A 13,566-nucleotide genomic window follows, 5' to 3' on the forward strand; every position below is an offset into this window, starting at 1 on the left:
ACCCAGGGGTTCTCTAAGTGAGTCCTTGCCGCGGCGTCACCCTGTACTTGCCGGAAATTCTCAGGCAAGCTCTCAGAAACAGAAACTCTGGGTGGGCACAGCCTTTTCACCAGCTTCCTGCCAGTGCAATGAGGAGGGTAGACACTGGGCAAACTGGAGAGCTTGGACCCCCCTGAAAGGTAGGTCAACTCCAGCCCACAGATGCCATGTAGAAATGAGAGTCCCCCAGAGGCTGTAGTTCCAGCTCTGGGGAGGCTGAGGCAGAAGGATCTCGAGTTCTGAGCTGTGTATGGAGACCCTGCCTCAAAGAAAAAAGAGAAGGGTGAGGAAGAAGGGAGGTGAAATGTGAGCCAGTGTGCCCAGATCTCCCAGTTGTTTGAGGGAGAATGAAGACCCACGTTTTCAAGGACAATTTTCATGCTTAAGTACTGGATTTTTCAAAATATTTTATTTATTTGCCAACAGAATGAGACAGAGAAGAAGACAGACAGAGAGAGCAGGCACGCCAGGTTCCTCCAGCCACTGCAAACAAACTCCAGATGCATGCGCCACTTTGTGCATCTGGCTTTATGTGGGTCCTGGGGAATCAAACCCGGGTTGTTAGGTTTTACAGGCAAGTACCTTAATCACTGAGTCATCTCTCCAGACCATGTACTGGCTGTTTGGTTCTGTTTTATTCTTATTTTTTGTTTTAAATCCCATCTAGACCAAAGGGGAAAAAACTATACATAAGTTGAGACCAGACTAGGGGGTGAAGACCCCTCCCTACAGGGACAGCCCCAGAAACATGCTGCGCACGTCCTGGGTTTGGAACCAGCTCAGCTCAAAGGTTCGTTCCCTCACTCCTGCCGCACTGGGCCTCCGAGTCCCCACCCACTGTGTAGAATGCTTCCAAACCCTCAGCTTCTAGCACTTCCCTGGGCCAGAAAGGACAGTCAAGATGTAAAATTCTAGGCGCTGGTGAGTCAGAGCACAAGTCACGTCTGGAGTAGACAGAGAACAGCGTCAACCCCGGAGCCACGGGCCCTGCCGAGCTCCGAGCTCCATGTCAGGGCTCTGATATTCTCTCTTCAGTTTCCACAGCTACCCCATGGAGTAGAAGTCAGTAAGCACATCACAAAAAGGGTTGTGGACTGGAGAGATGACTTAACCCTTAAGACACTTGCCTACGGACCCAGGTTTCATCCCTAGTGCTCACAGAAGCCAGATACAAGTGGTAGAGTGTGCATCTGGACTTCATTTGCAGAGGCTAGAGACCCTGCTTTGTCCATTCTCTCCCTCTCTCTTTCTCTCCGCCTCTTTCATAAATAAATAAATAAAATTAAAAACAAAAGGGTTCAGAGAATTAATATGACTTGCTCTAGGTCACAGAGGTAATAAATAAAGGACAGAGGCTGTGAACCCACTATTACCTGTCTCCCAACCTACGTTAAGCCTAGTCTTCCAAACTGCTTGCCAGCTACAGGAGAGTCCCTGGGGAATGGCCAGGGTTGCCCTGCCACAACCCCAGAGATGCCTCCCTGGCCAGCACACAACGAAAGCTACAGTCTGATGCCAGGATGCCAAGCAGGTACTGGCAATAGGGCTGCTGGAGTCAGGGATGACCAAAGAGGGCACACACCCCACACTTAGCTTCAGCTTCATGGAGTGGGTCCCAGCATGTCAAGCTCTAACCCTGAGCTGAGCCAGGAGCTTAGGAAACAGGGCCAACCATAGAGCGGAAGGTTCTGGGCCCAGCCAAGTGGCAGGGGCTTGGACTGTAGCTTTCAGTCCTTCCTGCTTTGGGTCTCGCCAGAGTTCTTCCTGGAGGCTCAGTGGTCAGCATGGACCCCTGGGTGACCAAATGAGGATAGGTGATAGCCAGAGATGTGGGACAAGTGACTTACTCCCACCCCTGATCACAGGCCCCAAGGTCAAGGCTGGCTGAGGCTACTTGGGATCAATAAGGCTCCTGTTGGCAGGATACAAAGTACCCTCCCCACATCCACAACGGCGGCTCACCCACTGGGCCCTGGTGAGTCCCCTCAGCTCTGCTGAGGCAAGAGTCAGCGCCATCAGTTTGCATGTGACCATAGCTGTCAGAACACCGGATCCAACCTGACCAGGTCCTACAGATCTTCTGGGGCCCTGAGGGCTCACTATTGGGGAGAGATGTCCACAGGTGACCCATAGGATCTCCCACGTGGCGGAGGGAAACAGATCAGGGAGGTGCTAAGCACAAAGCCAAGATACTCAGGTCTTAAAACAGCCGAAGAGGGGCTAGAGAGGTAGCTCAGCGGTTAGGGAGCGCATGCCGGGTCACAGCCTAAGGACTGACTGGAGTCTGATTCCAGTACCCATGCATGCATGCATCTGGAGTCTGTTTGCAGTGGCTGGAGGCCCTGGCCCATTCTCTCTGTCTGTCTTCTCTCTCTCTCTCTCTGCTTGTAAATAAATAAATAAAATATATCTTTTAAAAACAGCTGAAGAGAACTCAGAGTAAGGAAAACTGGTCACACAGCACGCACACACACATGTACACACACATTTATGCACTCTCTTGTGTCTCACATGCCAGATATAGTACATGCCATGTTTATACTTCCTTGCAGTGTCCCTGTGCCCTCTGTGTGTGTGTGTAAGTGTGTGTGTGTCTCACACACACACACACACACAGGCTTTCTCAGAGCCCGTACCACACACAGGCAAAGCAACCCCACAGCAGATACCCACTGGCGTTGAAGATCCCAAAGTGTGTATTGCTTGCGTCAACCCGCAGGGGACAGGGCTCACGCCACGCCACACTCACTCTAAGGCATGGTGCTTGTTAGAGCTGTGGGCCAAAAACAAGCCTGGGAATTGGGAGGGGAGGGTTCTTGCCACCACCCCGCCCCACCCCCGCCCCTCCATCCGGGAAGGGACAGATGGGGCCAGTAGCTGGTGCTGTGTCCTGCCTAGCTGCAGCTAGCCTGGCTTCTGGTGCCCTCCGGGAGGTCGCTAAGCTGGGAGCTGGCAGCCAGGAAGTCAGCTCCGAGTGACAGCTCCCTCCCATTACCCCCCCCCATGCTGTTTGTTTATTCATGACTCACTCGCCTGCACAGACTGGCTCTTCTTTCTCGGGGAGGAGGGAGGAAAGGAGCGAGGGAGGGGACGGGAAGGGGAGCGGCCAGCTCCACAATAAACAATGCGGCAGCTGAGCGCCTGGCGGGAGGAGCCGTCGGGGTCCAGGCGTCCCAGGCCGGCCAGACCCGGGCCCCGGGCTCCCGATCCCGCGCCTCCCGCCCGGTCCAGCCCCGGCCCGGCCCGGCCCAGCGCCACCTCCAGGCGACCCGGCTGGAGCATCGGGTAATTGGATCCTCCCCGGCTCCCCACCCCCAATGGGGAGCCGGATAAATGCCCGGTACCTTGGCAAAACAGTCAGATCCAAACCTATTATTTGGTTAATGGGCTTACCCCGGTGCGGTTCGGCAGCACCCCTGCAGGCCAGCTCCCTCCCCCCACGCGTGACCTCCCCCTCCCCCGGGTTCCCTCCACGCAGCCCCTGCCCCGCTGCTCCCCAGGAACCCCAAACGCCCAGGCTCCGGATAACTGGAGGAAGCAAGTCCCTAGGCTTCAAGGGCCTTATTGTTCTGCCTCGAGGGGGCACATTGAACCAGCTCCAGGGTTTGCTTCCTGTGAAAACAGCCCTGGAGGTGGGGGGGGGGGGGGTAGGGGGAGATCCACGGTGGAGAGCGCTGTCCCCCTGGAAGAGGCCCAAATTACACAGAGGGAGAAAGGGTGTTTGCATTATTGCTAGGTTGCTTTCTTCCTTCTTTTTCGTCTTTCCTCCCCCCCACTCTTTTTCCTCCCTTCCCTTCTCAGGGCCCCCTCCCCCGGGCCAGAGCCGAATCTTTCAGGCTGTTGAGCAAGTTGGAACTGTGGGGCTGTTTTCTGCATAAATAAGGCCAGATGAATGGCAGAGCCAGATATAAAGTCTGATTCAGAGAGATTCAAAAGAATGCAGGGGCGATGAGGTGGGCATTTCCCCAGCATGGCCCTCTGAGTCACTTCTTACACCAGGAGGGGAAAACACATCACACCACAATCTGTCACATGCTTGCCGCACAGGAATGGGCCTTGGAGGGTATGGTGGGGGGACGGGACACAACTTCTCCCTCTCCAGCTGGATCAGCAAGTCCAAAACAGCACAGGGCAGAGACAGGGAGAGGCATGAGTCAGGACCACCATGGGCTCTGGACCACCATGGACTCTGATCTCAACACCCTCTCTCCACTTTATTTATTTATTTTCATTTGACAGAGAGAATGGGAGCACTAGGGTATCTAACCACTGCAAATGAACTTCAGATGCATGCACCACCTTGTGCATCTGGCTTATATGGGTCCTAGGGAACTGAATCTGGGTCCTTAGCCTTCTCAGGCAAGCGCCTGGACTGCTAAGCCATCTCTCCCTCTTTCTTAAGGGGCGTGTCCTCTGTCTCAGGATGCATCTCCCCATCCATGTCCCACCTGCCCACTAGCCCCATGCTATAGATGACCACAGAGTCCACTCCTGACACTTGGTGCTGGGCCTGCCCTTGTGGTCCAACCTCAGAGCCTGCCCCAGCTCTCCTGGGCCCTAGCGCCTCCCTCTCTGCCCAGATGTGCTACTTCCACGAAGTCTCCCCCACTGTGCAACCCCCTCTCCCATCTAAAGCGGACCTGCCCGCCCTCTGTCCACCTTGACCTCACTCACCAACCCCATCTCACTCTTGTAGCTGTGTCGTTCCCCCCCCCCCATGTGATCATCACCTCTTTCATCATCCCTGATACCCCCCCACCACCACCACGCGCTAAAGGTCAAGGTTGGTGAGGTCACTCCCCTGCTCCCTCTGCACTATTTTCCTGGCCATCTCGCCCCTCCTGTGGCTGGGGTTGCTACCACAGTTGTGCTGTCCCCTGCCAGATGTGCCCGGCTAGCTCAGCCCTCTCTCCTGACCGCCACACTCTGGCTCTCTGCTGTCTCCTGGGATTGATTCTCTCACAGCCCCCCACAGCCTCCTGAGACTCACTGCGTCTCAACCCGAGATCAGCCAGCCTCAGGTCTCCAGCGTGCTCTGGCCCCTGAGTGCCCCCTGCTCAGCTTAGCCAGGACAAGGCCAGCCTGGGCTCCACCTCATCCAATCCATCCAGGTCCCACCACTTGACCTCTGCAAGATTTCTCAACCCATTCCTTGCCTTAGATCTGTGACGACAGCTCAAGGTCAAGTCCCATGGACTCTTGCCTGGGCTATTGCAGCCATCTCCCCCACCTTTCGGCTTCACTCGTTCTGAGTCAGCTGCCCTACAACAGTCAGGGTCACTGCCGTTATCTAAAATGCAGGCCCAAACACGCCAGTCTCCTGCTTGCAATCAAACCTCCTTGGTGTTTCATGGACTGACCACACAGCTTCCTGCCCCATTTTTAGTCTGCTCCATTCCTTCTCATCTTTAAAAGCACACCCTGGGAGTCTTTTTTTTTTTTCCAGGAAACCTTCCCTGACTGTCCCACCCAAGGTTACCACAGTGCTCTGCTCTGGGAAGCTCTTTGAGATGTCCACCTTTTCCATATGTCACAGGAGTCTGTTGACATCTGTACCCTCTAAACCCAGCAACTATTAGGAACTCAGCAGAGGCAGGGAGGAGGATGCTTGGCCCACAGCAGGTGCCCAGTAATACCCAGTAATACAGAACATGAAGAGTTCTGCCCCAAGCAGAGGCAAAGGGAGGCTCCTCCCTCCACTCTGAGAGTGTTCAAGTGTGAGGTAACCTTCCAGTGCCGTAGGAGTGGAGTTGGCCGCTTCGAGGCCAGCCAGGCGCAATCTCTGGTCAGATCTGAGCCAGGTCTCCCATGAAGCAACTGTGTCTCTGGCTCATCAGCACGTGTTCATCACCAGCTCCTCCCTTCCTCCAGCTCCATCCTCAACTCCAGCACCTCCCGCCAAACTCCCCATTAGTTCCTTCACCCAGAACCGATCTGGTTCCGCCACTGATCCTGGTGTGGCGTGGCATGATTGCAGCTGATGCCTCTAGCTCTGGACCTCAGTTTCCCCTTCAGAAAGGATGGATCCAGAGGAGTCATCGAGCCTTTGATTCTCCATGGGGAATTCCTGCGGGATGTGATTGAGGCTCTGCCCCTCGTTCTTCAGATTCTGAAGGCTCAGCCTCCATTCTGCTCTCTGTCTGACACTTCACCTCAGTCCCACACATCGCTGGACGTCAAACATAAAAACAGACCAGAGGGCTCAGTTGGTAGCATCTGCCTAGCATGCCCTATGATTCTGGATTTGATCCCCGGCACCCCATAAACCAGGTATGCTGGAGCACGCCTGTAATCCCAGCATTCAGGAGGTGGAGACAGAAGGATCAGACATTTAAGTTCATGCTTGGCTACATCTCAAGTTGGAGGCCAACTGGAGCTACATGAGACCATTCCCCGCCCCCCCCCCCCCAGAAAATAAAATCCAAACCAGAGCAGCCGGGTCCAATGCTGAAGCCTCTTCTGCCACCGGGGATGAGGCTACTATGTTTGTGGCAGTCACTAGGCTGAAGCCTAATCCAGTAAGATCACACGGAGACGTGACTTGGCTCCCCTGAGCTCGTTTGACCCAGAGGTGAGGTCCATCCCTGCCGTGGTGGCATTTGAGTATTTCATGCTCATATGAAAGTGTGACAGCGAAAGCTCTGTTGGAGCATGCTCAGATGATCCGCGGGATCTGGTGGAAGGCATGAGGTGCTTTGTCAGCACTAGGCCATGGGGCCAGCACCAGGGAAGAGCAGGTGGGTGGTGGCGCCCGCGGGAGCACTGGCTGTGCCCTGAGTGGCGGGAACGGGACTCAGGACATTTGGACATCACTCCACAGTCGAGGCAGCATCTCACGGAAAGAACTAAGAACAGAGTCGGAGCCAAGGCACACTATAGACCGTGTCACTCCTGCTAAAAGCCTTCCTTGGCTCCCAACTGTCAAAGTGGACAAAACCCAGATGCCCTGGCTGGCATGCAAAGTCCTTCCCGCGCTAACCCCAGGGTGACCTGCAGCTTCCCTGCCCCCACCTCCCTTGCCTGGATAGACCCACAAGCCAGGCTCTCTAGCTCCCCAGCGGCTCGGCACATGCTATTCCCAGCGCCTAAACACCCTTTCCACCCCTCACCAGCCCCACCTTTATCTCGTTTTCTTAGAACATTCCTTCTTGTTCACTCAGGTCCACCTCCAGTGTCGCTTTCCCCATGAAACCTGCTCCAACCCCCGGAGCTGTGAGGAACAGTTTGTCCTGCTCTGCAGTGCAGCACGTGCCAAGCAAGCAAATAAAGAAAACTGCGTTCTAACCATGACTAAAAGAATGGGCCTGTCAAATAGGAGACACATCTGCTCTTCCAACTGCTGTCTTACTTGACTCTACCCTCTGAGGCGGGGAGGATAGCGAGGTGTCTAGAGGCTCAGGAATCCTGGGTGAATTGCCCGTGCCATACACACTGGCAAGCATGGCTCTAAGTTCTGGACTCCAGAGGATAAATGCCGAGATCTGAAAGCCTGCCCAGCTTTCTACCACACACGCCTGGCTCCCCAGGGTGGATGCCACGTTGCTTGAGGGAAGGATGGCCAGGTCCAGGTCTCGTGGTCTTCAGTGCACAGCGGTTCTGATGTATCCTGGCAAAGGAGTGGAGTCTGATCAGTGGGGCATGGGGCAGCTGAGGCAAGGGGTCCAACCAGCAAGAGAAGTGGGAGCCAAAGAAGCGTGAAGCCTGGGAGTGGACGTGATGGTTAGCTGAGCCATTCCCAGTGAGACCTGGGCAGTGAGGAATCACTTGAGGATCTAGAGAGAGGGCCACTTTGAAGCCCCAAGGAAGAGCTGGCACTGCACTGGGACTTGCCAATCCAGAGCTCCCAGTCTGCCCCAGCTGCATGAGGTACAGGAGTGGGACAGACCTGAGCCTTGGCAACCCCTGTGAGGGTTTGAGATCCACCCATGCTCACACTGGGATCCACCCTCCCCCAGGGGAGGCTGGGGGACATGGGACACTTGGGGCGTCCTTCCTGAACGTATCCTCGGAGACTTCCCACAGTCCGGGGCTGAGAAAGCCTTGATTCTCTGGGAGTTGAGGGATAATGCGGAGGAGCCCCAGCAGGAGGAGGGGCATCTGTGTGCCGCGCGGGGCCAAGCTGCCCAGGGAGCTCTCCCCACCAGCAGACGGGCTCCCAGACTGAGCCGGTGAGTCAGCGTCTCTGGAGATAGGAGATGTCTGGATTGCCAGCAACAGGCGATAGCCGTGTGCAACGGCGGCCAATGTGACAGTGATGAGATGCCTCAGTGGAGCCTCAGTGGGGCACAGCCTGGATGCCCAGCCACGCAGAGAGCTCTCCACAGGCCCTCATGTGCTATAGAGAGTGGGGGGATATCAGGGGTGTGGGGGGGGCTGTGCTTGCTTTTCTCTATCCCCAGTCCCATATAGAGACTGGGGTTCCAGCAAGGGGGTGTCGGGTCCAGTTGTTGCCAAAACACGTGGTAAGAGAATACACAGCAGTTATGGTGTGGACCCAGCACAGGCTCAGCCGTCAGCTGCTTGATGCAGGGCTCTTGCCTCATTGTCCCTTGGCTGGTATCACCCACTGCTCAAGCACTTAAACCAGCCACCTGGACTTAGAGGGTGGCAGAAAGAAGGTAGGTGCCCAGTTAAATCTGAACTTCAGGATAGAAATGATTGCTTAGTGTAAGTGTAGCCCATACAATACTTGGGAATTACTTTTTCTAAAACTTTATTTGCTGTTGACTTGAAACTTAATGGGGTGTCCTATATTTTTATATGTAAGATTTGGCAGCCATACCTCGATGGTTCATTTGCACCATCCCGCCTACGGCGACAGAGGCTCCTCCTCACACCCGTTGGGATCCCTGCTTGCTTTGCTGTCTAAAGATCTCTCTGTCTTTTCATCTATTCTCGTTTACCTACCACTATGTAATAAGATGCTCCAAAACTTAAGTGTTTTAACCCAGAAACTATTTCACGTTGTCTCCGATTTTGTTGGCCAGGAGTCTGGGCAGAGTTTGACCTGGCAAAGCTTCTCGGCTATCCAATGGCAGCTGGAGGTGGCTGCAGTGATACTCCGCTGATGGCCAGACCCATCAAAAGCCAACACCTTGGGTTCACTCCCAAGTGTGGTACCTTGGTGGGAAAACATAGGGGGCAGAACTTGGCTGGCATTGTCCCCAGAACACCTGCATGCGCCCTCTACAGCACAGTGGTCTTAGGATTCCCATGGGCTCCCATATATGGTACCGAGAATCTTTTATCTCCAAAATCCCAAATGTCAGGAGCAGCAAAGATGAGCAGCTATCCTCAGTTCACCTTTTCGTTATTGCTGACTAAGCTTGTAGCATTGGGGTTAGAGAATGCTGAAGGCTACAGATGAATGTTTCTGGAACAATCCTATTCTTCCTGTCCCTTCCATGCCACCCTGACAAAGACAGACCCGTGTCTTATATTATTCTTACCAAACTGCCCTGAAAGCACTACACTTAATGTTCCTACTCATATATTAACACTACTCTCCCTTCTGGTTAGAGAAGCTTCTCTTTTCAGATGGTGGTGACCCCTGGATTGACCCACAAGGCAACATAGTGCTGAGAAGAAGTGACAGAGGAGCATCCAGCACTGAAACATCTCTATCACACCCTCCAAGGCTCAGGGTCCATTGTGGAAGAAGTGGAAAGAATTCAAGAGCCAAAGGAAGGGTACTACTCCTTAAATTGCAACTGTCCAGACAGAAATCGACCTGGGTATCTATGACCTCACAGTGCCTAGCAATACCTTCACAAGACCCTCATAATAGGGGACAAAGATGATGACATCAAAATAAAAGAGAGACTAACCGAGAGAGGGGAGGCATATGATGGAGAGTAGATTGCTGAAGGAGAAAGTGGTGGAGGGGAGGGAATTATCATGGTTTATTGTCTTTAAGTATAGAAGTTGTCAATAAAAATATTTTTAAAAAAAGAAAGACCCATGCCTAGCTGACAGTTTTCCCTCCTTCTGACCAGTCTCTCTGCCTTTCCTTTCCAATTCATCCTCTGGGTTTTCAGTGTTTTTATTCTACCAGGGTGTGCCCAGTGCCTACCACAGAGTCTGGTAACTAGTAGGTGCTCAATAAATGCCTGAATAAACGAGCCCATGGCATAGGGTCCACAGCTTGACCTTCGTAACTTTGGTGATGTGCTCGCCTGCACTCATCCCAGAACCTCGGAGATAGCGCTACCATGTCTGTCTTTCTTTCTCTCCCTCTCTCTCTCTCTCTGTCTTTTTCTTTATTTTTCTGGAATACCAAGATAGGATCTCACTCTAGCCCAGGCTGACCTACAATTCACTATGTAGTTTCAGGCTGGCCTCGAACCCACAGCAATCCTCCTGCCTCTGCTTCCCGAGTGCTGAGATTAAAGGCGTGCGCCACCATGCCCGACTTTTCTGCTGTCCTTTGCGATGTTCCTCCAGCACGTCTTCCCTCAGTGACCTCTCACTTGCATTTGCTTTGGCGTCGGCTGTCTGTGCTACCCTGTGAACTCTGAAACATTCCTCAAAGCCCCCAGGTTTACCCTCCTATGTGACGCCTTCTCTGAGCTGCCCTGCCCTGGTCCTCAGGCCATTCCCCAGGTTGAATGAAGTAGGAATGAAGTCCCAGGTCAGGCACGTGGATAAATAAACACGCTGGGAAGCGGTTAGATGGCCCACCCTCCTCCCTGCGTAGACCTCCCACTTTCCAGAAGTGCTTCCTCCCAGTTTGGGCCCTGACTTCGCATTCCACCCAGTTTGCACTCCTTTGACACTTGCCATATATCGACAGGTACCGACCACACTGTCAATCATTCCAGTGATACTTCCTGCTGGGGACAGCGGCCATCGCCCTGCTGCGTGGAGCTCCTGGCCAGCCAAGAAGTCCCCAGCAGTGGCAGTACAGAGCCCAAGAGGGCACTGCCAGGAGGGTGGGCTCTCACCCACCCCAGCGTGGGTCGGGAGAGGTTATCAGGGAAAGGAGGTCTACATTGAGAGCCCAAGACAAGGGGTCCCAATAAGGAAGCCACAAGGGGAAAAGCTTAGAGGTAGGGAACCAAACCAGGAAGTGAGTTAAAGACGACTTTGGGCTGAAGAGATGGCTTGGAGGTTAAGGCACTTCCCTACAAAGCCTAAGAACTCATGTTTGAATCTCCAGGTCTCATGTAAGCCAGATGCGTAAAGACACAAAGGCACAATGTCACACATGCACACAAGGGGGCACACACATCTGGAGTTCATTTACAGTGGGGGAAGTCTCTGGTGTGCCCATTCTCTCTCCCTCTTTCTCTCTTTCTCTCAAAAAAAAATTTTAAAAAACTATTTTTTTAAAAAGATGACTTTGGTCTTGAACATACAGAGGGGCCACAGCTTACAGTCAAAGGAATGCCCCGGCCAGAGTCTGAAGAGATTCCAGGTCCAATATGACCTTGGGGCTTTGATGACCCAGTGTACTCATCAATACGAACTGGAGTTCCCATGTGACCCAGACCTCTGGGTAGCTAACCTGTCTCTCTTGACTTGATGAGGGCCGTCTTCCTTTCCTTGAGAGTGCTTAAGACACTCCTCCCTTCTCCCCGAGTGGTACAGCTACTGGAGATGGATCTGGGCTTCCAGCTGGTCCACAGAGCTGCCCCCACCCTTCCAACTATCCTGGTGCTAATGCAGTGGTCTCGCTAGGTAAGGACACAGTCCTATTTGCATATTCATGGCCACCTACCAGTGACAGGTGCGGAGCCTGACTCTGCCATGATAGCAAAGTCAACTTCTTAGTGTCTCTCAGCGAGCAGAGGACCCTATATCCTCAGTTTCCCCTGGGGTCCAGACAGGGAGGAAAGGCCTTTTCTGTGCTAGAGTCCTGAATGGACCACTGGCTGGGCATGGTGACAGTGGTCCAGTGGTGCACGGTGCACACATCACTGTCCTGTGGTAAAGTCCAGGACCCTAGTCTGGAGACGGGGAGGGGCCGGTTCAGGCCACACAGCAGGTCAGCGGTGGATTGGCCCCTGCCCAGGACAGCAGCCCTCTGCTAACTATCATAAAACTCTCACCTGGTCATCTTAAGAGCCACAACCATTCCTCCTCTAATGCAGAGAGGGGGCTGGGAGCCCACATCTCAGTGGGCTTTGCCAAAGGCCCCCGGAGAAAGCGGGTACTATAGGCAACCACAGCTCAGGGTCCTTCCACGGGTGTTGGACCAGGATGAGCACGGCGAGGGAGGAAGGTGTGTCCCCGACGCATCTGTGGTCAGCTCCTGCTGTGCCACGCTCACTGATCTGCTTCCACACTTCAGAACAGGCCTTCAGAGAGGACCCGCTGAGTTACTGCACGTTGGCGGCTGTTGACAATGGGCTGGTAGCGGCGGAGACCGCATGCCCCTCCAGGCCTGGACCCATCCCCTGAGGAGCAAGTTCGAAGGCGAGCTCTGCAACGTCAGTAAAGACAGATGGAAGAGGCCAGAATGGACCAGCTAACCACGAGGTTACAAGTTCACACACTGTTGGTAAGTTTGGTCCAAATGGGGAATGTATACAAGTTTGCTTTGGGAGGGGACAATGAAAATGTTCTAAAATTCGATTGCGAGGATGGCTTCCCAACTCTGTGAAGACACCATGTACTATAAACCACTCAAGCAGACGTTTTAGATAGCTGAACTTTAAGGAGAAAAATAAAAGCCGTAAAGAATAATTGCTTCCTCCTCGTCATGAAGTTTTGTGAGGAAGAGATGAGAACATGCAAAATGCCCACACCCTGGAGTCTCCACAAGTGAAACCCACTTTCCTCAAATGTTTGTATTTTTGTAGACTGGAATTCTTTGAAGCAGGACCCAAATGTGTCCAAAGCTTTTTTTTTTTTTTTTTTTTTTTTTTTAAGGACCAGCATGTCCTTGGAGTTCACAGCCAAGAGGTTGCTGGAATTGAGAGAAAGGCTCCAGGAAAAGTTCAGTGACTCAGACTCAAGCAAAAAGAGACCATAGGGATGGGTCTCCATCTTGGCCTGACTGTCTTGGGTCACTGTTTTGGGTCTCCTGCAGTGGATAGACAGATCCTGGATGCCGGGCCTGAACCCTTTCACCTTCCTTCTCTTCCCACCATCCTCAGAATAGAAACCAGAGGAATCCAGGGCCCTAAGAACAAGTCATAAGAAATAGTCAAGCCTTCTCGCCTCAGCACAAGTTCTTTGCTTGGCTCACAAATCTGCATTTTAAAGATTTATTTTCCATTCCTTTGTTTATTTAAGCCAGAGAGGGGGAAAGAGCAAGAGAGAGAATGGGGTGCCCCAGGCCTTCTAGTCACTGCAAACATACCCCAGATGCATGTGCCATCTTGTGCATCTGGCTTCCATGGGACCTGGAGAATCGAACCTGGGTCCTTAGGCTTCACAGGCAAGTGCCTTAACCGCTAAGCCATCTCTCTAGCCCACAAGTTTGCATTTTAGTGAAGACCTGGCTTGGAAGGCCAGGGTCCACTCTGCCAGCACCGAATGTCTCCATGGGGCTGCACGCTGCAGTAGCCTTTCCCAGGCTGG

This window comes from Jaculus jaculus, chromosome 18 (genome assembly GCF_020740685.1).
Source record: "Jaculus jaculus isolate mJacJac1 chromosome 18, mJacJac1.mat.Y.cur, whole genome shotgun sequence".
NCBI lineage: Eukaryota > Metazoa > Chordata > Mammalia > Rodentia > Dipodidae > Jaculus > Jaculus jaculus.